Raw genomic sequence first — 24,160 nt, 5'->3', positions numbered from 1 at the left:
GACACAGCCCCATTGCCTGTACCCTCCCAGTGTGAGGGTGCTGCTGGCACAAACAGCTCTGCTAATGCTGCACACTTTGTCTTTAAGTTTTAAATCTATGGCCACTACTCATAGGTAAACTGCATTAAAAAGCTACCATTTCAGAGGCCCGGATGATCCTATTTTGGGGGGGAAAGTTATTTTTTGTATTGTTATAGCAAACAATTGCAGTTAAAGTGAGATCCTTTTCAGTACCATCAGAAGTTTAAAAAAATCAACTTGCTCAACAGTCATTTCTCAGAAAGTATTCCTAAGGTCATTTTATGTTTCACAGTTGTAATAATAACATTCCAAATATCACTTTTCATCAACGTCTATATCTGTGGCCTGAACAAAATAAAAATACACTCTTCATCAGTTATAAATTTTTAATGTCTTTGTTCATTATAACCCAAAATAAAATAACTGTTTCTGTATTTAACATTTATTAAGTAAAGATTAATCTAGGGTAGAAGCTGTTGTGGCATACTTGCTTAAGAAAAAATTCTTCATGCATCCAACAACCACCTAAATTTCCTTCCAAAAGAGAAGGTATCTAGATTGAAGAAGAAAATAATGCCCATTTACTAGTTTAAAATGAGCACTTTCCTGGACTGGGACAAAGGAAATTCAGCAATCTTTTTTTTTTTTTTTTTTTTTCCTTCAAGAAATCTGCTCAGATTTCATCTCTGTATGATTTTCAGATGTCTTTGCGTACCCATCTGACTCCTTGTCCGTGTCTCTCTCGCTGTCTCGCAGTTTGTGCCGTGAGTCCGTGCAGAATTCCCGGGTCCCGCGGAGCTGAGGTGAGTGGCAGGGCATCTTTGGGAGCTCCATCCATCCCCCAGGAATGTCGGCTGTCCCGAATCCCGGGGTGCGGGCCAGCAGATGGTGCTGTGCCGCATCTTATGGCTCCTCGCACCCGCTGGAGCCGCTGCTGAAGCACAAAACTACTTAAAAGTTTCTAGTGCAATTCCTGAGCTGAAACAAATGTTTGTGGAATTAAGTAGTGATTTCCTTTAAGTCTGGGGGACTATTTTAGTGGGTATGTTTTCAGTCATTAGATGTTAACATATGCCATATATTGTTTTGTTTTCTTCCTGATGGAATCGGGGGGTACCCAAGCACGCTTAAACCAACTGTAACTGCTCATGTCACTTAGTAAAGGTTTGAATTTTCTGACAGAATAACTAATAAAACTTTAATATTAAGAGCTAAAATATTTTAGAAGAGAAAAATTCTGGAAACTGTAAGTAAAAACAGCAGCTAGCATTTTATTTATGGAATACAGATGAGGGAAAGTTTGTGGTTTTTTTTTCTTTCAACAATAACCTTTGCTGTGTGAATAGAATAAACCAGTTGAAATATTCAACTGGTTTATATACTGCATACTGAGGGGCTAAAAGCATATAGTAAGATAATTCAACCTTGATATATCTTTTTAGATAGAAAACTACTTGTAACAAATGAAATTATCTTGTATTTAGCATCAAATTGCTGTGTGGCTGTGCCTTGCTGTAAGATTCAGTTATTTAACAAAAGGGTTAAGTGAAAATTCTGATGCAAGACTCAAATATGGAGCACTTGAATAGTAAATAAGATTGTTCCAAGGTTTCAATTTGTTGTATTAGTCAGTGACAAGTACAACATTTTTAATGCATGCCATAAGATCAGTCTACCCAAAGTAAACAAGCAGTAGTCTGTGTGCATCTCCAGCAATTGGTTCGGGTTAGATGTATGCAGCTTTGTTTCTGATAATGGATTCAAGTTCAACATAAATAAAAACAGTGAACATTAAGGAGGATAAATATCTAATTGCCATAATCTGCATCTAGAATTGAATGGATGTAAACATGCTAGCCACAGAAGACAATTCCTCAGAACAGAAAGGAGCTAGTTGGATGGTTATTAGCAAAATAGCACTACTTGTTTTGTCTGTTAAGCCTTTCCTCTTTAAAGATGGAAACTATAATTTTTGAAACACCTTTTAAAAATCATAGCATTTGAACCTTTTAAATATGAGATGAAATTATATTATGTGGTTTATATACATTTTCTGGCACTGCAGAAAAATGCATCCTTTGTAGGTTGAAAGATTGTTAGACTGCTAAAAGTTTTGATATAATTTTAAATAGTTTTTTACACAGAACTCAATGTAAGCTCAGAAATTGTTTCTTTTTATCTCAACACTTAAAAGAATGAAGTAATATTTTTGTCAGTATGCATGAACAAGATACAAATAATATGTTATATTTTTTTAGTTATAAGTGATGTTTTAAAATGTACTGTAGTTGTTTAGTTTGACAAAGAATGCAGAGTATTTGCTTTCAGAATGCACAGTATAGACCCAGCAGAATTTTGTTTCTAACAAGCATCCTGGTTATTTAAACTTGCATCTGACAGAATTCAAAACTATTAATGCTGAGGTGAGAAGTTTGAGGTGAATGTCTTGGCTTAGAAAAGTACTGGGAAAATGTGGCTGATTTGAATTACACATATTGCTTTCCCAAGAGCCAGGGTTTGTTATTTTTGACAACTGGACAATATACTTAGGAAGCTGCATTCACCTGTTTACTTACTAAAGAAAAAAAACAAAACCACCCTCTTTTCCTCTTTAACAGAATTTTTTCCTGATTTTTCTGAATGTTGGTTTATGCTTAAGTATATTTGGCTATTAAGAAACATTATTAAATATATTTCTACCTTCTAATAATCTATTAGTCTCAGATTTACATTGAACATGTAAGACATTGAAACAAAATGCCTTGTGCATTAAAAAAGATAAATGCGATAAGAAAAATATAATATTGATAAATAACAAAAGATGAAGCTGAATTTGAAAACACAGTTAACCACTGTGACAATGTTCAGACTTAGTACTTTCATGTCAGGGCTTTAATTGTCTCTTACGAAGCTGATTAATCTTTTTTTAAAAAAATCTTATATTTAAACAGACATTTCAGAATTTGAAGCCCCTTTGAAATATCTCTAAAACGGTGATATTTTTCACAAGTTTATCACTTTCAAAACTTACAAAAGAAAATGCTGAGAGCTATTTGTAGCTAAATTACTTTTCTCAGCTATATTTTTGCATCGTTTCTGTATAGTTAATGATTTTTAAAAATTAACAGGAGGTTTGCAGTATTATTGCTCTGAAATTATTGGATGAAAAATTGTAGTTAGGAGCTCAGAATCAGTATCATGTCTTCAAGATTATGGTAATGTAGATCAAAATATAGTAATACAGACCACAATAAACTTCAACTATACTAATATGAAGCTGCTATCACTAGGTTGTGAAAATGTACTTATTCCTGACAAAAATTTAAAATTGTCCATAGGGACTGTTTGATCTTGTAAAGATTCCCTACATTTGTAAATAAGAGATATAGTTCTAATGTTTCTTTTAGGGGAAAGTAAGCTATTTTTTTCCTTACATAAGGCAAATTTTTTAGTATGATTTTTGAAACATTAAAACTTCAGGAATATGTATCATTTGCTTGTGAATGCAAATCATTAATTTCGTGATGGAGTGCAGTCTAGTTTCTTCAGGTATTTCTATTTAATATCCTGGAAATGGATATTGAAATGACTAAATTGCTTGTCCTTGAACTCATTGCATTACTGCACTTCATCTCACTTCATCATTTAATTTGTATGGTTTCCAAATCTACATGATTATCATCTATTAGTACCCTTGGTGACAGAGGGCAGGACACTGTTGTATCAGAGTTAATAAAGCAGAAACACAAGCCTAATTACTATGGGAGGTAAGCCATGCTGGCAAGATTTACCTTTCACATAGTGCCTATATGTGATTAATATTTACAAATAAAGATGGATAAATAGGCATCTTTCTCTGCGTGTTCCCGTTCTATGTTGACATAATTCATTTTTGTATTACAATTTTTGATACATTCTCCTTTTTTTTCCTTCTCCTTTATATCCCTGAATATATTACTGTAATCGCTCTCAGATGCTTTATGTTCAATTTTGAAAACTTAGCTAGACATGGAAGCTTTCATCTGAGTTAAATGATTATGCAAATATAGTATAGATGCTCTCAGGCATGCTTCTACCTCTGCAAATTTATATTAACAAGTGCATATTGTATATATTAATTTCAGATTTATTCAAAGTGGTCTGTGCATAGCAAACTGAAAACACTTGTCATGGTAGTATTAAATATAATGAGTACAGAATATTAAACATGATTTTGTATGGAATCTAATTCAGTGGTCTGTATTTGTATGTATTTGTATGCAAGTGTCTGCATGCATGTGTATGTAGAGAAATCAGTGCCAAAAAACTTATTTTGCTGCCACTGTGTTATTACTCATCATGAAAATATAATTTTGCCCACAATTCCTATAAATCAGAGTGATTTTAAAGATGAAATGACTTAACTATACTTCAAATCTCTACAAGTAATCCACATATTTTAAAGATGCATAAATTTCACATTTGCAAGTATAAGTGTATTTAATTTGCTGGGTGTTGTGTCAGTCTGGAAACTTTTAAGTCTTTGTCCGAGTGGTATTTATGATAATTTTGTTTTGAAGTGATGCAGTCTTTATTCAATAAAAATAAATATGCACAAGTTATTGTACTATGAGACTGAAATATGTTACAGTAGTTTATACAAGACTTTATATAAAATGTTTTATTGATTGACTCTATGTCAATTTTAATTTAAGCTTTATGATTCAATCTGTGTCTATTTTTAATTTAAGTGGATTACATTCCGTAAAGATCCTTTTACTGTATTGACTTGGATGTACCATATTATTAGGTACTATGAGTTCAGCTTCTGCAAATCTGTTAATACATAAAACCATAAGAAGCCTCTTATGTTCAAACCAGGTTAGAGTGAAGACATCAGATTAATATTTGATCATGTAGAAGTGCCCTTAATCAGATTTACTTATTTCTCAGAGTGTTTCTGCAATTATCATAATTGTTGTGCTAAATATGTTTGTCTTTATATCTGGCTTTGGGCATAATCTTCTCTCTTGAAACCCTCTCATTGTGGGACTTGGATTCCTGCACAAAACCCAATTAATATTAAGATGACAGTCCCTGATGAGTTCCCAAGGAGCCAGCAGCTGAGCAGACTCTGTAGCGTTCTTAAGTACAGACTACTTGAATGATCAAGAGCATCTGAGGGAGACATAGAATTCAATAATCCCTTTCTCAGGAAAGTCAAGAGTCCTGTGAGATAAGAGTGAAATCAAAGGAACACATCAGAAAGAAAATGACTGGTATAGTCTTGTAGTGTCTCTATTAAAATGCAAAAGTTATGGATTTTTTTAGGGGTGATGGGAACCTTTTCTGTTTTATTGATTTCTTTTTATAGTTTGATGATTTCTCTAAGATTATCTTAAAAGCTTAAAGAAAAAAGAGACTTCATCAAAAGGTATTCTGTGTGACAGGCACATACATACTTTTTGTTTCCATTATATTAATTAATACAGCACATTTCAGTGGTTCTTAGTTTTGAGACTTAAACTTATGCACTTTATGTATGTGGTACATTTGTCACAGTTGTTTTATCTGATAGTGACCCACAAATGATAAATAAGCCACATGTGACTTACTCTGCAAGGTTTGTTCCTTGAAAAAACAGAGTAGCAGAAAAGCAGTGCTGTTTACTGGGTTTTGTATGCATCAAAATGGCAACAGCTGCTCTTTTCTGATACCCTCTTCTATGATGTAATATCAACAACTGAATTTACTCTCTGATGATAGTGTGCTAACCTATTGATTTGTAATCAGAAATTGGTTTCCTGTCACTTTAAAAGGGAAGCACTAAGGGGCAGTAAAAACAAGCCTGTCTGTTCCGGATAAAGCTCTGGTTCAAGGCTCCAGGCTGGACATTTTCTTAGACATTTTAAAGAGTTCACTTTTTCTTTTAAAGAAGGTACTTCAATTAATCAGAAAAGGCTTATTACCTTTTAACTTATGATATTGTACAGGGTTCACCTTATTGAATTGCTCTTGAAGTCTTTCTTATATCTCTAGTCATATCAATAATTAAGGTTTTATTTTATTAATGATTGTATAGCCTAAACTGATATTTCTTGAGGTTAAAAAAACACAAACCAAACAAAACATCTCAATGCTGGTAAGTGTTCTTTCACTGTAGATTTACATTTTCAACAAAGTTTCCTTGTCTGAAACTTGTTAGACAGTAAGATAGTAAATGTTACTAAGTGATCAAAAATGCTCTCCTTTATCTTTGTTAGTGTTTCTGCATTGTCCCTTAAATTTGTCTTGTGTATTTCACTGAATAGATTTATTCAAGTAGCTACATAAATTTTTGTTTCAAAACCAGTAGGACTGTAATGGAATGCAGCACAGGCACCTTCTAAATGTGCATTTTTAAGTCTTACTCAGTCTCTGGTTTTAGTTCTGTTTATTGTATATTATGGTAAACTTTGCAGCTGAGGACATTATCCTAAGAAAGTGTAATATTACGTTAGAAGGATGACCTGCCAACATAAGCATTTTTGTTCATTTTCCCATGCCAAATTAGACTAAATTATGAAGGATGTGAAATAAAATGTGCCTTCTAGTTTTCTTCTCCCTAATTAATATTCAAAACAATCAAGAAGAAAAAATGAATATCTAAATCATACATATGTATATGCCTTTCAAGCTTTATAATAAAGGCAAAATAACCCCTTACTTGGTTAAAATCCAGCTTAAGAGTCAACATACAAAGGTGACTGCTGTATAATATTAGACATATCTGTATTATGTGGGCATGTTACTGCTCCACCAGAATCTCTCAATAGTAATTATTATGCCAAGCACCCTGTTGGCACAATTACACTAAAGCTCTAATTAGTAGCAGTAAGATTAGAACCCCTACATGTTAAATCTGTAGAGGCAAAGCTGAGTGAAGGATTTAAAACAGTTTCAAAACATTGTATTGTCTTTATTACAGTCTTTATATTTCAGTAAAGAAGGGTTTTCTATAAAATGCACTTAAAATAATCTGGTTCTGTCACTAAAAATAGGAAAGATAAGGTAATTGCAGTCAAACCTCAGTACTCTGCTTCTATCTAGGTGCTTTATATCTCAAATGTCAAATCCAGTGAACTCTAGTGGAAGTTACATCCTTCGAAGCTTTTCCTTCGATGAATTACTGGGGTTTGGGTGGATAAAGGCTTTTCCTGCTGCCTTCAGTTCCTTCTCAGTGGCTGCTGAGTGTTCTGTGCTGGAAGTGTCTGGCACGTGGCAAGTCTTATGTCACAACTTTATCGGTAGCTAAACATGATCCTTGTTAATTCACGCCTTTCTCCATTTCACTCTTCACCGTTTTTTTCTGTAAAGTAATGAAAACACCAAGTTCATTGTCCAGCTGCAGCTTTACAGACAGCACACAAACACTGGGCACTGCCAGGCTGAAGCTGCTCCCTTACAGGGGACGAGCAGAAGCCAACACAAATGGTATCAAAGGATTGATTGCATTATTTGAAAAGTTGTGGTCTCACCACCTGTCCAATACAAGGAGGTTTTAGCAGATTTGAAATGACTGATGATGCATCCTCATCTAGATTTGGTATCTACTAAATCTGAGTTTAAAATATCTGCTTCTGTATAACTCTGTATATACTGGTTTTTTCCTCTGATATAGGATCATTAGATACAAAATATTCAAGTTGATCCTTAGAATAAGTAGAGATTTACATGCCTAAAGTATTCTACATCTGTTTCTTAGTATTCTTTATAGTTGACAGGGAGGAAGCCTGTATTTTCTGGATTCTCGGTTTTAGGAACAATTTCTTTAGCTGTGCTGAATTGTAATAATGATTCCCCTCATCAATTTATTTATTCTTATTTATAGCATATGCCAATTTCTCACTGAGAAAATGATTGTATGATTGCTTTTTCTTAACATTTATTGATTGCATAGTGCCACTACCATTAATGAAGGAAGCTGGATGCAAAGCTAACTGAACCGGGTGAATATATTCCAACTGGCTCCAGTAAGATTTGAATTATGCCTACAGTGGAAGCAGAGTTTATTGAACTCTCCTCAAGCTTCTCCTAAGGGGACAAGGACACCTTTTGTTCTTCTTATCTAGGTTACTTTAGAGGTAGAGTTTTGAGCAAAACAGGAAGGCAGGGACCCAGGAGTTAAATTTATGAGGGATTTTACGCGTCACAATTTCGTGTTTCAGGATACTATTTAATACTATAGTACATCTCACTAACTTAGTCTGACAAAAGAAGCACAAGACAATACTGGGAATGAAGAGGTTGCACTTGAAGGTTACATTTAAAGGTTTCTCCTACTGTGTTTTTCCCCAGTAGAAGAGGGACTCTCACATGACAATACTGCTGTGTTTTGTCAGCCCAAGAAGAGACATTAAGGTATTTTTCTGTATAGCTTCAGGCTGGTTCAGTGATTTGTGCTGCTGCAAGGAGAAGCACAGAGTACAGTCTCCATTACATTGCACTAACTCCACTCAGACAGCCTCGTATAATCAATCTAGTTAAATACCTTTCTTTGTAAATGCCTGGATGTTGAGGGCACAGGTGAAAATCATCAGTGCTCCAAAGATATTGGGTTTTTATATCTATTATTCAGACTTAATTTATATACAATCATTGTTATCTGTAATATGTGGCAGACTCAAAAGCCTGCTGTCTTAGTTTCAATATTTACCCTAATTTTTTTAAAATATATTTTTAGTCTCAACTTCAGGGAAGAAGGCTTGTAAAACACAAGAAAAAATATTTATGAATAATAAAATAGCTGTTTTTAAATGACATATTTCATGATTGTAATGAATTCAAAAATTGTTAAAGTTCATGTTTCTCTCATTGTTCATGCTATTAAATGCATATTAGCGTGGTCATTTTTGTTTAATGGAAACAAATAACAGTTAATCTTATTGGGAGGTTAAGTGGGTTTACTCTGTAAAGGGCAAATCCCAGATGAATGTTTTCTTTTTTAAAGAATAGCTTTAGTCACTGACAGATGGTCTCTGTCTGAGTCTCCCTGTAGACAGATACAGTTTCTTTTTACACATTTATGAAAGTTGTAGATACAGATATTCAGTAATATGGTGTTGTGTAGGACAAAGAGCAAGTCTGGTGGATTGATGGGATTAGATTTCAGAGCAGTGACATATGGTTGGTTTACCAAAGTGGACAAAATTTGAAAGGAAAAAGAAGTATCTGCAGCTACTCACATAATGGAAGAACTTATATTTGGCAAATTGCCTCTTACAAAAGGCAGTATGGTAACTCTTATTTAACTCTGCCTAGAGTTGGATATATCATTATTAGGTTCTGATTGTGTGCATTTCTGGCTTTCAGATAACTCTGCAAACAAATTGCCATGTAAACTTAAGTGCAGAAAAGCAGTAATGCCTTAATTTAGAATATTGATAATTTGATCCCTTACCCTAACCAATCAGATATCAATATTACTTACATGTCTATTGCAGATTTGTTTTATAAATACAAATAAGAAGGAGGCTGCATGATAAGCCTGCAGTTTGCTTACCCTGTATGCTATGTGTGAAGTTATAACATCATTATAACCTTAATCAAATAACTATACAACATATTTAGTGGTAATTTGTCACAGTAAAATTATTCATAGGTGTCTTGAGTAAGTCCAGTTATATTTATGTGTTATGCCATACCATGTTTTTTGGCAATGGAGTTTGCTGGATTTCATAGATTTACTGTGTCTGCTTTTTTTATGACTGACATAGCAATAACCAGATTGCAAGAATATTTATGTTGTTTGTGGCTTAGCAAGATAATTAAAGGATATAAATTAATCAAGTGCAATTAATTAGAAACTTTATGTTCACAGCAGTCCTTCTTTGCATGTATAATTTATATGTATTGATTTCCCAGCTTTCATTAGCCTATGAGATAACAGCAAAAATGCATTAGAGAAGAAAATGTACAATTAGCGTGAGAGTGAACCCTGGCATAATTGATAGATCAGCACATGTTTGGGGCAAATATAAAGCTTTGTTAACTGTCATAAGCAGTTAGAATTGATAAGTGGTATTTCACTACATATCTCTCAGCTGATTAATGGTGTTTTTAAAGAGTCCTCTTAATGGGAAGCAGATAGGTTGGTTGAATTTACATTTTAATCAGAGTATTTATGATGGAGGCAGCCATAAGAAATTTATTGGCACAGTGGTAAGGACCTTCCCTGAGGGATTTGGGGAAAGAGAAAGCATTTTAATATGGCTACTCACCTTCCCCTTCTTTGTGTGACCTGGTCAGCACATAGGAAGGGCAAGCCTTTTGGCTATCAGCTAATAACTGTTATTAGGGCAAATTTCAGTTTCTACTGTGCTAGTTAATAAGGTGAAACAAGGATGAAAACCTACAGAATATTGCAAACTTACTCGGGAAAGAGTAGCTCTGTTAACATTAGTCTGTAACAACTACTTGTGGATCCTTACTGTGTGAAATGCTGTGTTTTAGTTATAGTTTTGTTTAAACACTTTCTTTTCTACCTGTATGTCCTTCTACTGTAGGAGAACTCTTGATCCAAGCTAGTCTCTGATTATCTGCTGAACGAGCACTTAGAGTTGGTAGGTATGTGGGAATAGCCCACAATTTACAAGTGGGGTTTGTGATTCATTGTTCAAGTGTCCTTTGTTAGGATCTGTTTATATGTTGCTTAATAAAACCATATTTGTTACTTGCAGATACTTGCTTGAAACTAGAAGCTTTCAGATAAAAATGTTTTAAATTCATAATTTCTATTTGAGATTATTTTCTGATTTATGTCTCTACACATCTGCTTTAATAAAAATATCTAGCTAATACACGTATTCTTGCATTCCCAAGCTTCTGCCTAGCAAATAAGCAGTTTTTCTAACCCAGTTAAACTAGTTGCTGAAATGGAGGAGGGCTAGACTCAAAGTAGCTTGCTTTACTGTTTTTATTGACATGTCTCAGAAGTTAATAGCCTCATGCATCACTTTCTGTCTCGATAAATTCTATTTGATTTTCTTTTGTATACCTATTCCACAGAAAAAGCAATCATTGGGTTTATTTTGTACATAGTACATTAAATAAAGTTTTTTGGTTTAGGTATTTCAATTTTTTCATTTTGTTTTACACTGCTAAATTAGAGAAGTTGACCAGTAAAATTAATTCATAGAATATTAAATATTTGATTTAAAAATTAAAATTATAGCTACCTATGAAAATAAATTAAGCACCCCATGCTTAAAAATCATAGGTTATTTTGATGTCATTTTAGCCATATCAGATAAGAATCTTAGGCCATATATAGACACATTAGTTTTGTATTATAAATGTCTTAATTATTCAGAGTTCATTAGTTTCCTTTTTTCACAACTCAAAATAAATGAAAGTTGGATGAGTTTTGCTATTCAGTAGCAGCAGCTACGCAGCATCACCAAGTGACAGTTTTATAGACAGCATGGTAATGGCTTATTCCTTTAGAAAGAAGGAGACAAAGTGATTATTATATCACTTATTATTTTAATGCAGAAATGAGGGTTTCCTACATTTGTAATTTAGATAGGTTGCCACCTTAATGCAAAGTTGTCTTTTGTATTGTGTCCTTACTTGCTCAATTTGCATTGTGCCTGTTGCTTTACACAGTATCTGTGGTTGGATTTGTTGGCATTTTGAAAGTGAGAACTATTGTTTCATCTGTCTGGTGGCCCCAGGGAAGAAGAGTATCAAGTACTGTCTGCAATACAATTCCCTTTTTGATTTATAGCTACCAGAAATATAAAGCTGGAACAAGCATACTGATATAATTTAGAATTAAAAACATTTCTGAATTAAAGTGACTTGATTGTAATCCTGCAGGTTTCTTTGTCCACAATCAGGAAAATGAATGATAGAGACATAAACAGTGCATGTGTGCCTATGCTTGATTCCACTGAGCTAGAGGAATTTCTTCCACTGGAACAATCCTCTTGCCCTGACCTCTTTGGGAGTTTCTCTGGTACATCCCAGCCTCTGTGTCCATGAGTTACTGGTGCCACTCTGAAATGGTGCTTGCTCAGATTTTGGAATAATGCCCTTTTTTGGCATTCTTTCCACTTGCCAGTTGAGAGTCTGGGCAGCTCCTTCACCTTCCCTTGGCAGAGAAGTGGCCCAAAAACCCACTGAAAAACCCCATACTGGAGATCCTTTCCCTTATTTCCTCTTGTGCATGTGACATTGCTGCTCCAGGTTGTATGTATACCTAGAGTGTAAAATTGCAGCTTTACTGGCAACTTACTTCCAAATGAACCAGGTCTATGGGTAAATGTTACAATAATAGCTAAAAAAAAGAATCTTATTTTTTCTATATATAATTTTAAACTGAGTGAAATAGAAGAAAACCACTACATTGATATTTTAAAGGGAATAAGATTTCCTTGATCTTCAGTTTACTTGGAAGGTCAGATGTAATACAGGTGTTTGTTGCATAGCAGGTATGTTGGATAGATACATAATGATGTCATTTTCTTTGCTATGCTATACTTCATGTCATCTTGAGAATAAAAATGAAAAGAGCATTCTAAGACTTTTTGTGCTAAACTGAGATGACATCTTTTGAAAAGGTTTGACTGGATAGTTTTCCAGTTAGATATGTATTTGTTTTATCTGAAATGTTAGACAGGTATACTATGAGTAGACAGCCCCAGATTCTCTGTTTACAGATGCTATGTTGTTAGTATATTTCATAAGCAAAGATGGGGATAATAGCTTTATCTGAGCAAAATACAGAAAATGTCTATTAGTCCCACTAAGTTGTTGCACATGTACTTCAGCATTTTTTTACTGAAAGATCGGACACTTTTATTTTATAATGGTTCAGGTTCTCTCTGGTTTAATGCTCAGAACTCTCCTGGAGTGAAATGTGACAGTATTCCAATAGAAAAGATGAAGTGGCAACAGTGTGATAAGGATGTGGTATGCAGGATGTTGATGTGAATGTATTAAATTAGTTTATATGCACCAGGAGAAGAGCTACTTGAGCAAGGTTACTGCCTACTAACCACTATAAATTCTCCAGTGAATGGGAGCATTCCCAGGATTTTACATGTGATTTTTTTTGATGTAAGATCCCCATCACTGGCTGGCTTAACAGCAGCTCTGTTCAGAGCCTTATACTGTAAAAGCAGTTTGAGGGTGCTACACTCACTGAGCAGTTCATGACATGGGGGACCTTTCAAACAGTACCTAAAGAAATCTCCATTTGAATGTGATGGTGTTATGGATGCTGGTTGTTTTCTTTGCACAGATCAAATTTAGCTAAAATCTGTCTCCTATGTAGTAAATATAATTTCTGAGAGGTAGGACATTATATTGAGTGTTCTGTGGGAATTTCAGTGTAGAATATGCTTCTGCTGTGTCCTCTGCAAAAAAACAATTTTTGTACAGGATTAACAGGACAGTTTAATGGATTACATAGATATTGGCTTCCTCAGTTTTCATCTAAAGTCTCTGTACTTTTGTTTTAGAGAATTAATGAAAGCATTCTTCTGATCAAGCTGCTTCTGCAACTTTTATTTTTGTGCTAGCTGATTTAAATTCACAGGTTAATGGGAGTAATGAGGGTAGAACAACTCCATTTCTCAGGAAAACAGGCCATTTACTCTGAAAGAAAGAGAGATATTCCATTATAAATACCTAATGTTTTGTAATATTGAATATGGTGACAAAAAAAAATTCTAATTGGTCTGACTGATTGATGCAGCCAAACTTTCTGAGGTTCTGGAGGAGAAAGGAAAGGAATTGCAAGAAGAAACCCCAAACCAAACATGCAAATATTGGCTTCCATGTAATGGAAAGGGATGTGGTATTTCAGGAAAACAGAAAAATTAGCATGTCCACTTGAAAAAGCAAAAGTCATAAATACAGATAGCTTTTTGTAAACAACCCTCTTCTAATGCTGGTTAGCTTTGTAGATCTTGGTGAGAGCTCTGGCAGTGGGCTCATGCTTTTATTTCTTCACACTAAGCTCTCACTTTATTACTATTTGACCATCTTCCCCACACATGAGAACAATCAAACATTTTGTTTGAAAGCTATAAAATGTAATACAAAGATTTTCTATTCCCCCAAATTCCTAGAAGTTTGGATGTGTGGCAATAAAATGCATAGTCATAAGGCAAAATAACGTGTATATATCTTAGGTTTGTCTCTTTGTGGTTAGTTCTGACTCACAGTGGAAAGTAAGAAGTGAGCAGTGCTTATTTGAAATACTTAAGTGTGAACTTAATCCCATTAAGTTAGTTCTGTAATTCACCAGGGTGCCTGTGTGTGCTTCAGGATGTGACTATTGCTTGAATGTGTGGGAGGAGGTTATGAAACTTTTGGCTTCAGTGAGCATTGCAGCACTTGAGTTCAAGGATTGACTGCTTTATGCAAAATAGTATTTTTTTTTAACTATTGTTAAATATTCTGCAATTTAGGACTGTATGTTTTTCTCTTTAATGTGCATATCACTTTTTAAATTTTTTATAGACTATGACGGCAAAAGAAGAGAATATCAGCATCTGTGCAGAGGGTGGACTCATATTTTCAGGAAATATCTGCAAAATGCTTGGCTAGCCTTAAAATAGATGGTAATTACATCTAAATTTCTTTTTTGCTATGGTAATTCTTCTTTAATAAGAAGGGAATTTTTATTTAGCAACAGCTTTGTCTGGCTTCCTTTATTATGTTTCCATCTATTTTTGTTCCTGGATTGCACCTGCTCAGTAGTTATCTAATCTTTCTTAGAAGTTTACACTCTCAAGTAAAACCTTTGAAGTTTACACTGATTAGTGTTTTATGGCATAAGAGATATGTATAGTTCCTTCTTTTACAGTGTTAAAGCTATTGTGCACCTGGTAGAAAGATAGACATTAAAGTGCAGATGACAAACCTTTAAAATATTTAGTAGATTAAAGTACTGAATTACTCCCTACTTCTTGTTCAAGGTCCTTAATTTTACAAAAAATTCTGCCACTTTGGGTTTTGAAGACAAGGGCCTTTCATGTGTGATTGTACGCTGGCAGACATCAGACATTTTGCAAAATGTAGTAGACAGTTATAGAAATCTACTTTTTAACTAGAACAGTATTAAAATATTGCTGAATCTAATACTCTACAGCAGCATTGAATTTTCTTGAAAATGTACATGACCATTTTTCATCCAGACATTTGGAGTTTTTTGTATTTGCAGAAGCACTGTATTTAACAAACACCCTTGGAAGATGGATCTTGGGTAATTTTGAATATAAAATATCTGTGTAAGATAGATGCTGTTTAAGCAGCTGTTTGCATGCCTAGGGACTGAGAAAATATCATATAGATCACTTGAAAAAAACTGATTTTTCCTACTATTAAAAGTCGTATATACATGTATTTATATAAGCAAAGCTCTTACTAGTACAAAATCTGCATATTTTTAGCCACTGGGTGGTAAAAAGGGAAATAATCATATTTTTCTGCAAAATATCCTAAAAGGAAAAGAGGCTGAGGGAAGTGGTTCCTGTGGTGTGAAATAAGAAACCTTTTCAGGTTCCATGAATAAGAGATTTGCCCAAGCTACAGGAATTCTGAAATGCTCTCCTGAGTTTATTAGTGAAAATGCCCATAAATTGAAATGCAGTTTTGGGCTTTCTGAGCAGAGTCTGAACCAAAGGCCATGAATTTCTGTGGCCTTGAAGCCCTTGATGCTGAAGTCATGTAGCCCAAGTGCTCAGACACCTGCTGTCCTCTGTCCCTGAGTTTTCCCTGGTTTCCACACTATAGGACTTTAAGGAATGTTGCTGTTTTAGAGTCTCCTGTGCTTTCTGTTAAAAATGGACATCCATTGCAGTGTTTGAGCTACTGTGGAAACAATGAGTCATATCAATGTGCCTGCTGGAATAAGCAGAGCAGGATTCTTTGAAACATTTGAATAGCATTAGTTTACACAAACTAGATACTAAAGTGGAATTGCTCACTGTTTCCTCTTAATACTGGGATATCTTTTGGGGATAAATACATTATATTGTTGAAAGTATTGCTTGATGGTATTGCTATGAATATTTTTTGGCAAAGTCACAGGAAAATATATTATTATGAGATAAGAAAAACCACAAAATGATAGATAGCTACTGGATAGCTACTTTAGATAGATACTAAAAACCAATAAAATACTATTTATTGTATATGCAAGCTCACAAAGTAATGGGTTTTCTCTTGGGACAGAACCCCTTTCCCTAAATATTGATAAACGGAGAGAAAAAAATGCTTTGCAAAAGAATGGACTGGAAAAACTTGGCTTAGAGTTTGGGGTGGAGTTGTTTTGGTTTTGTTTGGTTTGATTATTTTGTATATGGCTGGTGGTGTTGACTGGGATCTGCAGCGAGGTGCACTCGGTGTGCTCAGAAAGATGCAATCTGATCTAATCAGGACTTGGCCTGAGAATGTAATAAATTGTCAATGCAGGACTTTTGCATTCATTTACACTAATATAGAGTGTCTCATTTCTGAGAAGTAAATCACGGTGGCTTTAGTACTTTATTTTCCATCTTGTATGTAAGTAAACTGCAGGATCAACTGGGAGGTTGAATCAATCTGCTATTTATTACCTCGAAATGTGACACCCTATTTTAAGTGCCTTATTCCCTTATGATTTAGACAGAGCACTGCATTACGTTTAAACAGTATAGAAACCAGCTTTACTCTTAGTGGATTTTTCACTTGAGATGTGATGGATTTACATTTGTAAAAAACTCTCAGTGCATCATTATATTATTACATAAAATAGAGTTTCAGACAAACTGAAGTGGAGAATATAAGGAAAGTACCATTGAGTTGAATTAAATGGCAGCACCCGTAATACTGTTTGTCTGTATTCTCGGTCACATTGCGTATGCCTTAGTTGGGACAAAAGTCTCTGATTATTTTTGTACCTCTTCTCTGCTTTTTCTACTAAAAAGTTTTATTTAACTTCCATCAAGTTGTTTACAAAATCAATGTTATAGTTTTGAAAATATTAAACTGATTAAATTAAGGGAAGGTTTTCACATGCAATTGAAAAAGTAACTCATTTTCTGGAGCTAAGACTTTGGATCCCAAATCAGAAAAAGACTTGAACATATCCTTTTTTTCTTTTAACATGTTAGTGTGAGCTTTGACTTAAGTTTTGTCAAGTCACAGTGATTTTCTTAGCTATGTCTTACTTAATGGAAAGCATATAAAAGCACCCAAAAGTTCTTTCCCTTGCATCAGTTGCAGCCATGCACACAATCTCTGTGTTCTTGCAAGTAAATCTTACATTTGGAGTAGAGAATTTGATGTAAGCAGGAAATATACCCACACTACCAACTTCTCTCATGTATTTAGCACTCAAGGAATACCTGTTATATGAGAGTAGTGGCAAAGGGCTAACTATTTTATTTCACAAATGAATGCAGCTGATAAAAATTTTAGCATAGAAGTGAAATGGATAGATAAACTATATTCAGGCACACAAAATTGTAAAGATATCTTGAATCATTACCTGGTACTTGAAACAGTTTGCTTTGACCAGCTTTTTCCCCTTCCTGTTTTATTACAGGCATACTGTATGCTCAATAGTAAAGAGAGGGGAAAGCATATGGCCTCCTGTTTGAACTTCTGTAATTAATCCTTCCAAATACTATTTCCTTGGAAAGTTATTTTTAATTTTATTACAGTCTGTTCTTGTATTCTCCCACACAATCACTTGGGCAACATTTGTATCGATGAAAACGACATAAAGCAGCTCTTAACTAAAAGGAGACTGCTGTTTTACACAACATGTAAATGATTAAGTGATAGATTTTTATTACTGTTTGTGTGTAGAGTGCACTACAGCATTTGAGCATTAACTCTCCCCCCATCCTGCCCCAAATCTGTGCAGTCCTGCAGAGTGTGTTTAAGATCTTCTTGCTGTTAAAAATCATATGGCTTATTTTTCAGAAAGCTTTTTAAAGCACCAATTATTCCCTTAGTGATAAATTGATATTTCTCTATATGTTCTGTGGATTCTTGCTGTCATGGAGAATAAAATTCTGCACTGTGGAATTGCTTAAAAAGAAGCTAAAATTTATAGCTGTAAATGATGAAAAATTACTGAAAATAGAAGTTGATCAGGTTGATTCTATCCAAGTCAGTATCCTGTATAAGAAAAAGACTAAAAAAATAAAAATATCTGTCTATTTCTATAAACCACCTTTAACACATTTATTGTTTGCCTACACAGAGAATTAGACATGTGTGCACTGAGCATGGCTGCTGGATGCTGCAGCCCTGGAAGGCAACGTAGGGGAAGGAACATTGCAAATAAAAGTAAATGATGATGGAGAGCTGTGAGGGTTCTATTTCTGAATACCTTAAAATATTTTCCAGAATTCCAAGCAAAGCAACTGAATTGAGTTGAATGATTATTTTTGTGCAATAGAAAACATATTAAATGATCTTGATTACAGTTGCCTACAAACAATTGAAAGGTGATAAATGCTTTACAGATATTTTCTGATGTTGTCTTGAAATGTAGATTGAGAGAAAATCTTTCTCTGATTTAATCTTGAAATGAACTAGAGTTATTCTAAATTTCATACTTTTAGATAGCTTATAGTAAAATCCACTCTTTTAAGATATTTCCTGGAATGTTTCTTTTGTCTCTTCCCCCTCATCCATATCAATTTTTCATCACATTTAGTAAGGGTGCTTTGTACAGCTATATTATCCTGAATGTTGTTGATTTTAAAGGTTGTAATTGGGAGCATAATTTCAGTTAAGAGGTCTACTGGCAAGAAATAAAACTGACTAGAAACAGTGGACATAAAATGTGGTTTTATTCAAATAAACTAAAGGGTAAAAGCAATGTGTAACAGATATCTCTTAGCAACTTAATTCCTATTCAAGGATCACAGTAAGTTCACATTTCCAGCAGTGTGTTCAAGGTCTGCCTGTTAGGAATGCTCACTTGTTGGTTTTGTTCTTGAAAATGAAATTGCTGAATTTTACCAGAGAGGACAACACAGGCTGGATTTACACAGGCACAGTCCTCATTAATTCAGGTGGAGTATTAGGTCAGCAGCTCTGCAAAACCAGGATTGGGTAGTGCCATGTCTGCAAATTCAGTTCCTGTTTTTCTTCAAAGATATGCTTTTCAATTCTGTCACATATAAACATTGGTTTAAATGGAGCACTTCTTTAAGGCTGAATGAAGTCATGCTTCTGCTGAATAGCAACACTTTTTCTTAGCCTACATATATGAATTATACATGTGAAATAGAGCTGTCTAAATGTCAACTTTAAACTCAGGTGCTTAAATAATATTAGTTATCATGACTAGTTCATATATTTTTAACTAAAATTAATTGGATAGTATAATAGTTTTAGGAAACTATTACAACTGCTTTTGGTTTTTTATAAAATATGCATGTGAACTAGCAAAGAAATTTATGTTTGTTAGTTATGGAAAAAATCATACTTTTAGCTTTACTCTATCCTTGCAGAAATCCATTGCATCTCTGTAGCACTAGAAACCCTTGCAGCATTTCAAAGCAATATTCCATTTATTTAGGATACACAGACCATCCTCACTGAGAGCCTTCACCTTTAATGCCATTCATGTCAAAACACATGATGCTATCATGCTCCATATTCTAACCAGGAGAAGATATCAGGTTTGCTTCTCGAATTGGTAGACAACAGTAAGGCTTTGTTAATTTTCTGAACTGTCTAAAATATTTTCCTTTTCATTCTGTGTCATTAACATTACTTTAAATTGGGATTCATTACAGCTCTAAGTGCTGTATATGTATGATAAATTTGATTGTCAAACAGCAAGCTAGAGCTTAACACCCCAAGTGAAGTGATCTGAAGGTGCAGAAATGAACTGGTTCTTATGAATTATCAACTTCTTGATGCCTTAGCCAAATGAAGCTTTGTTATTTCTCTGCACTATTGAAAATAAGTGAGAGTCTAAAACTTTTAGAGAAGCTGAAATATAACTGAGGACTTCATTACTGTGGTGTTGATGTGGGTGCTTAAAAATGTGAAAAGGCAGATAGATAAATCTGCAGAGAAAAAAACACCCTCCCTCATCAAGGAACGCTGATGAAATAAAGCTGATTTTGAAGGTTGTTGGAGATTGAAAAATGTATCATTTTATGCTTTCCAAGGGGCAATACTGTTTTCTTCTGGTTACTGTTGCAGGAAGGATAGATCATTGTTTTTGGGGAGAGTTTCTATGTAGTAGTTGTTTTGTTTGAATGGAAACACAAATAAAACCTGCATCCTTTAGCTTATTTAGGATCAGGGCTTTTGAGTTACTTTTGTTTCATTGAAAGACAAGCAGCTATGTAGAGAAAAGTAGAAAAGTCTTTCTTAGCATAAGAATTCCCTCTGTTTGAACTTCAGATGGGTAAATATTCCTCAACTCTGAGGCCTGACCCCAAAACTGTAGTTTAATAACCAACTGTAGCTTTAGTAGATTCTGTCACAGTGATCTCTCTGGTCTATGTCACAGCAGCAAGTCTAGTGTTTCTTTAGTACCTGTCCTTCAGGACACCTTTGTCATTGCTCTCCATGACACCTCTGTTTCTCAATTTTTTTTTTCTTTTCTCCTGTGCTTGGGTTTCACAAGTTTCACACTGTAAGAATAACAAATACTCTTCATACACTGGTTAACTTTTTGACACACAATTTCCTACAGAAATTATATCAAGGGAAATAGGTCTTCAGATTCTAAAGACACACTAAGAAACTCTGTGCCCCATTTCTAATGTTCAACAAGATTTTGTCGAACAGAGGATTAGAGAGAAGCACTGCATAACCTTTCAGGCATTCATGTTTTGCTTGTGCTCTCACAAATTTAATCTGCCTGCAAAATAGATGATGGAAATGGCTCTAGTTGCAAGCAGTGGGAGGCTTTACCTTTGGCAGGTGAGTCATGACAACATAACATTCCGTTTTAATGCTGTTATAAAAACACTTTTTTGCTGTTTTCTTATGATGTGTGATTTGTGCAGAATTTATGAAAGAAGCAATTAAGTAGGGGGTTCCTGTGAATCAAGTTTGTATTTAAAATTATGCAGATTTATTGGAGTAGTATTGTAATTGAGCAGTCTCTAAGACCTTAATTTATAGGTAGATGTCTTACTCTTTAATAGTTCTTTCTCATTGCTTTCTGCTAGTAAATTGTGGTTTTCTTATTATAAGCTAGCATGAGTTAAACAGTGAGTTCACCTCACTCTTGTAACCAGAGACAATGTTGCAGGATGACACTTCTTTACCCCTCTTAATATTGATTCTTTAATATGCTTAGGTTAAAGAGAACTGATTATAGGAAGCTGTGGGTGCTCATTGGTGAGATATTTTAGTAGTAAAACAGCTTCAGGGTCTGGTCAGCTAACAACCTTACAGGAGATAAGACATAAGTATATATTGAATGCAAAAATGTAATCCTGATTAAAGCTTCTTGGAGACAAAGTATTGAGACCATGTGTGGGGCAGTTAATTTTGCTTTTAAAATACTTCCTCAGCCCACCCTGCACAGTTTGTGTTCTCCTGTATTGGAAAATCTGCTCTCTGTAAGTTGTGGTTGTACTGTGCCAGCTGAAGATGAGCTGTCAACTGTATGATGTAGAAACTTGTTGCCATTCAGGAAATAGTGCTCAACTGCTTCAATAAAAATGACCATCACTGTTTGAAGAGCACAATTTATTCAATTTATTTCTTAATTTGCTCTAAAAAGTGTAGTTATAATTTGTAGCTCTAGTCTTCAGTGCAGTTGGAAGATTTGCATTATGAAGTAGAATATTCCAGTTAAAATAAGATTTGCTCATAAATTATTCATTTGGTAGTTATTAAATCATGTTCTAACTCTCACCTGCCATAAGGAGTTTATCAGAGTGTGTTAATGGCATGGCAAACAGCTGGCTGTCTATTAGCCCTTTACAGCTGGAAAGCCCCTGGACAGTTTGCTGTTAGATTTCTTCTTTACAGGGAGTTATTTTACAAGCTGAATGGTGTTGGTAGGCACTTTGTTTTTAGTTTATGAATACTTTATTTCTGTGGTATAGAAAGCATAAATGAGGTTTGCATATCAGGAAAAGTTTAATTACCAGGTAACTAAATGAAGTGGCAGTTGGATGGCCAAAGCACACTTCAGAATTAATGTGCCATTTGCTCTTGCTGTAAACAAAATCCAAATCTGCTTGCCCTTCCAAAGCTAAAGAATGAGCTTTTCACCTGGGAGTTCAGCAAAGAGTGGGAAGATGACTGAAGCTATCAGATGTGAATTCTCTCAGAACTATTCTTTGCCCCTTCCTTAGTCTGGAGCATGTGGCTGCATCATTATCTCTGCACTGTCAGTGTGTTGGTTTATTGGTTGGATGGTTGGTTGCTTGGGGTTTTTACTTGTGTCTGTGTACAAAGAATGGCAGCAGCAGTTTTGAGAAGTGTGTGAAATCGGTGCCCTACTGTCTCTGTATGTAGATGGTTCTGTGATGAGACAATACTCATATGCCATTGAAATGAAGAGGAAAGTAATTGTGCTAAAAAGGAGCCAATAGCTGTGATACAGGTTGCTCCTTGTCTGGATTAAAGACAGGAGCACATAATCTAAAGGTCAGTTGTGATTAGTACAAGGGCTGATTATATGGTTAAATGCAGCAAATATGTAGAGTATTTCATAAGGACTTCAGTCCTTGCTTGGCTATCAGTTTAGTGTTTTTTCCTCTGTGTTAATAATGTCTGTTTTCATTACAGAATTGCCAGAAAATTGATGGATATGTGTGCCACCTAGCCCTGAGATTGCAGCTGTACTTGTAATTTTGTAAGTGTTTGAGAAATGGAGTTTACCTCAGTGCACTTTCAGGTAACTTGTGTGGGTCTGCAATTCAGAATATTCTGTGAGTAAGAGACGTAGTTTATATATTAATTTAGTTCCTCAGATTCCTAGTGCCCTGGGCCCAGACAGAGTCCCTAAATAAGTTACTAGGGCTGTGCAGGGATGTGGTGTGTCACCTGCAGGCATCTCTGTTAAACAATAGATTCCAAACAGACTGAACAAAACAGGTGCCTGATACAGTTTAAATAGTTCATAGATAATGCAGATTTTCAAGTGCTAGAGAAATACAGATGTTTATATTTGCATTCCTGAGGCTATTCTTCAATGCTACCCTGAACTTTTTCAAAAGAACAGGAGTGCTGCACATGACTAACCCTTAACTTTAGTTCCTTGATGAAATTCTTTGGTAACAGAAGGAATTCATTCCTGCCTCTTTCTCTCCTTGTGTACTGATACTGGGCTTCATTCCATTCCGGATTATTTTCATTTTTTTTTTATTTTTTTTTTTTGTGTGCTCAGACAAGTTATGGGGCTTTTTTTTTTCTTGTTTTCCCTCCTGAGCTCATTTATTTGCTCTTTGTTATATTCTTGAGGGGAATATGATCTGAGTTCCATAACACTGTTTATATAAGCATGCAGTCAAAACTTCATACCTGCATGCCAAGGGTGTGGCTTTTAATTGTATGCTGAGTATAAATAGCATGAATACAGTAAACAATTTGAGATAGATTATGAGATACTATCTTTCTAATCATGATCCTTGCCAGCTGTAATCCTTAGATAAGATTCACACTTCCTGACTTCACCACTGATAAGATAATAAGGCGAATTACACTCAAAGGGCCTCCCAATGTCACTTAAATCAGTCACTTGTTTTTAGCATAAGCTCTGTGGAAACAGAAGCCGAAGGACTCTTACATAAGACTCATTGCTAAACATGGTTTAGTTATACATGAGACACACTCAGGGAAAATCTCAGGTGACAAAGGAAGATGCTTCAGAGCATTAATCCCAATATAGTAACTGGCCATATACTGACAAATATATCCAAGCTTAAGTAATTAAATCTTTTTTTGAAGACACTACTATGATAAGGAGTAAGTGTCCTGAGCAGATTAAATTTCTTTTTCCTCTCACATTCTGCAGTTCAGCAGCAATCAGTCTGAAGCCAGTCTCTCCTTCCCCTCTTCTGATGCTTTTTTTTTTTGTTTTCTTTTAAGACCTCTGGGATATGCTTGAATGCTTAGAGTGGCCTGGGTATAAAAAAATAAATACTATGTGCTTTGGTCTCTTAAATGCAAATTTATCAGC

The sequence above is a fragment of the Melospiza melodia genome, chromosome 13, assembly GCF_035770615.1.
Source record: "Melospiza melodia melodia isolate bMelMel2 chromosome 13, bMelMel2.pri, whole genome shotgun sequence".
NCBI lineage: Eukaryota > Metazoa > Chordata > Aves > Passeriformes > Passerellidae > Melospiza > Melospiza melodia.
The sequence above is the reverse complement of the archived record's forward strand: the minus strand, read 5'-3'. Positions refer to the sequence as shown.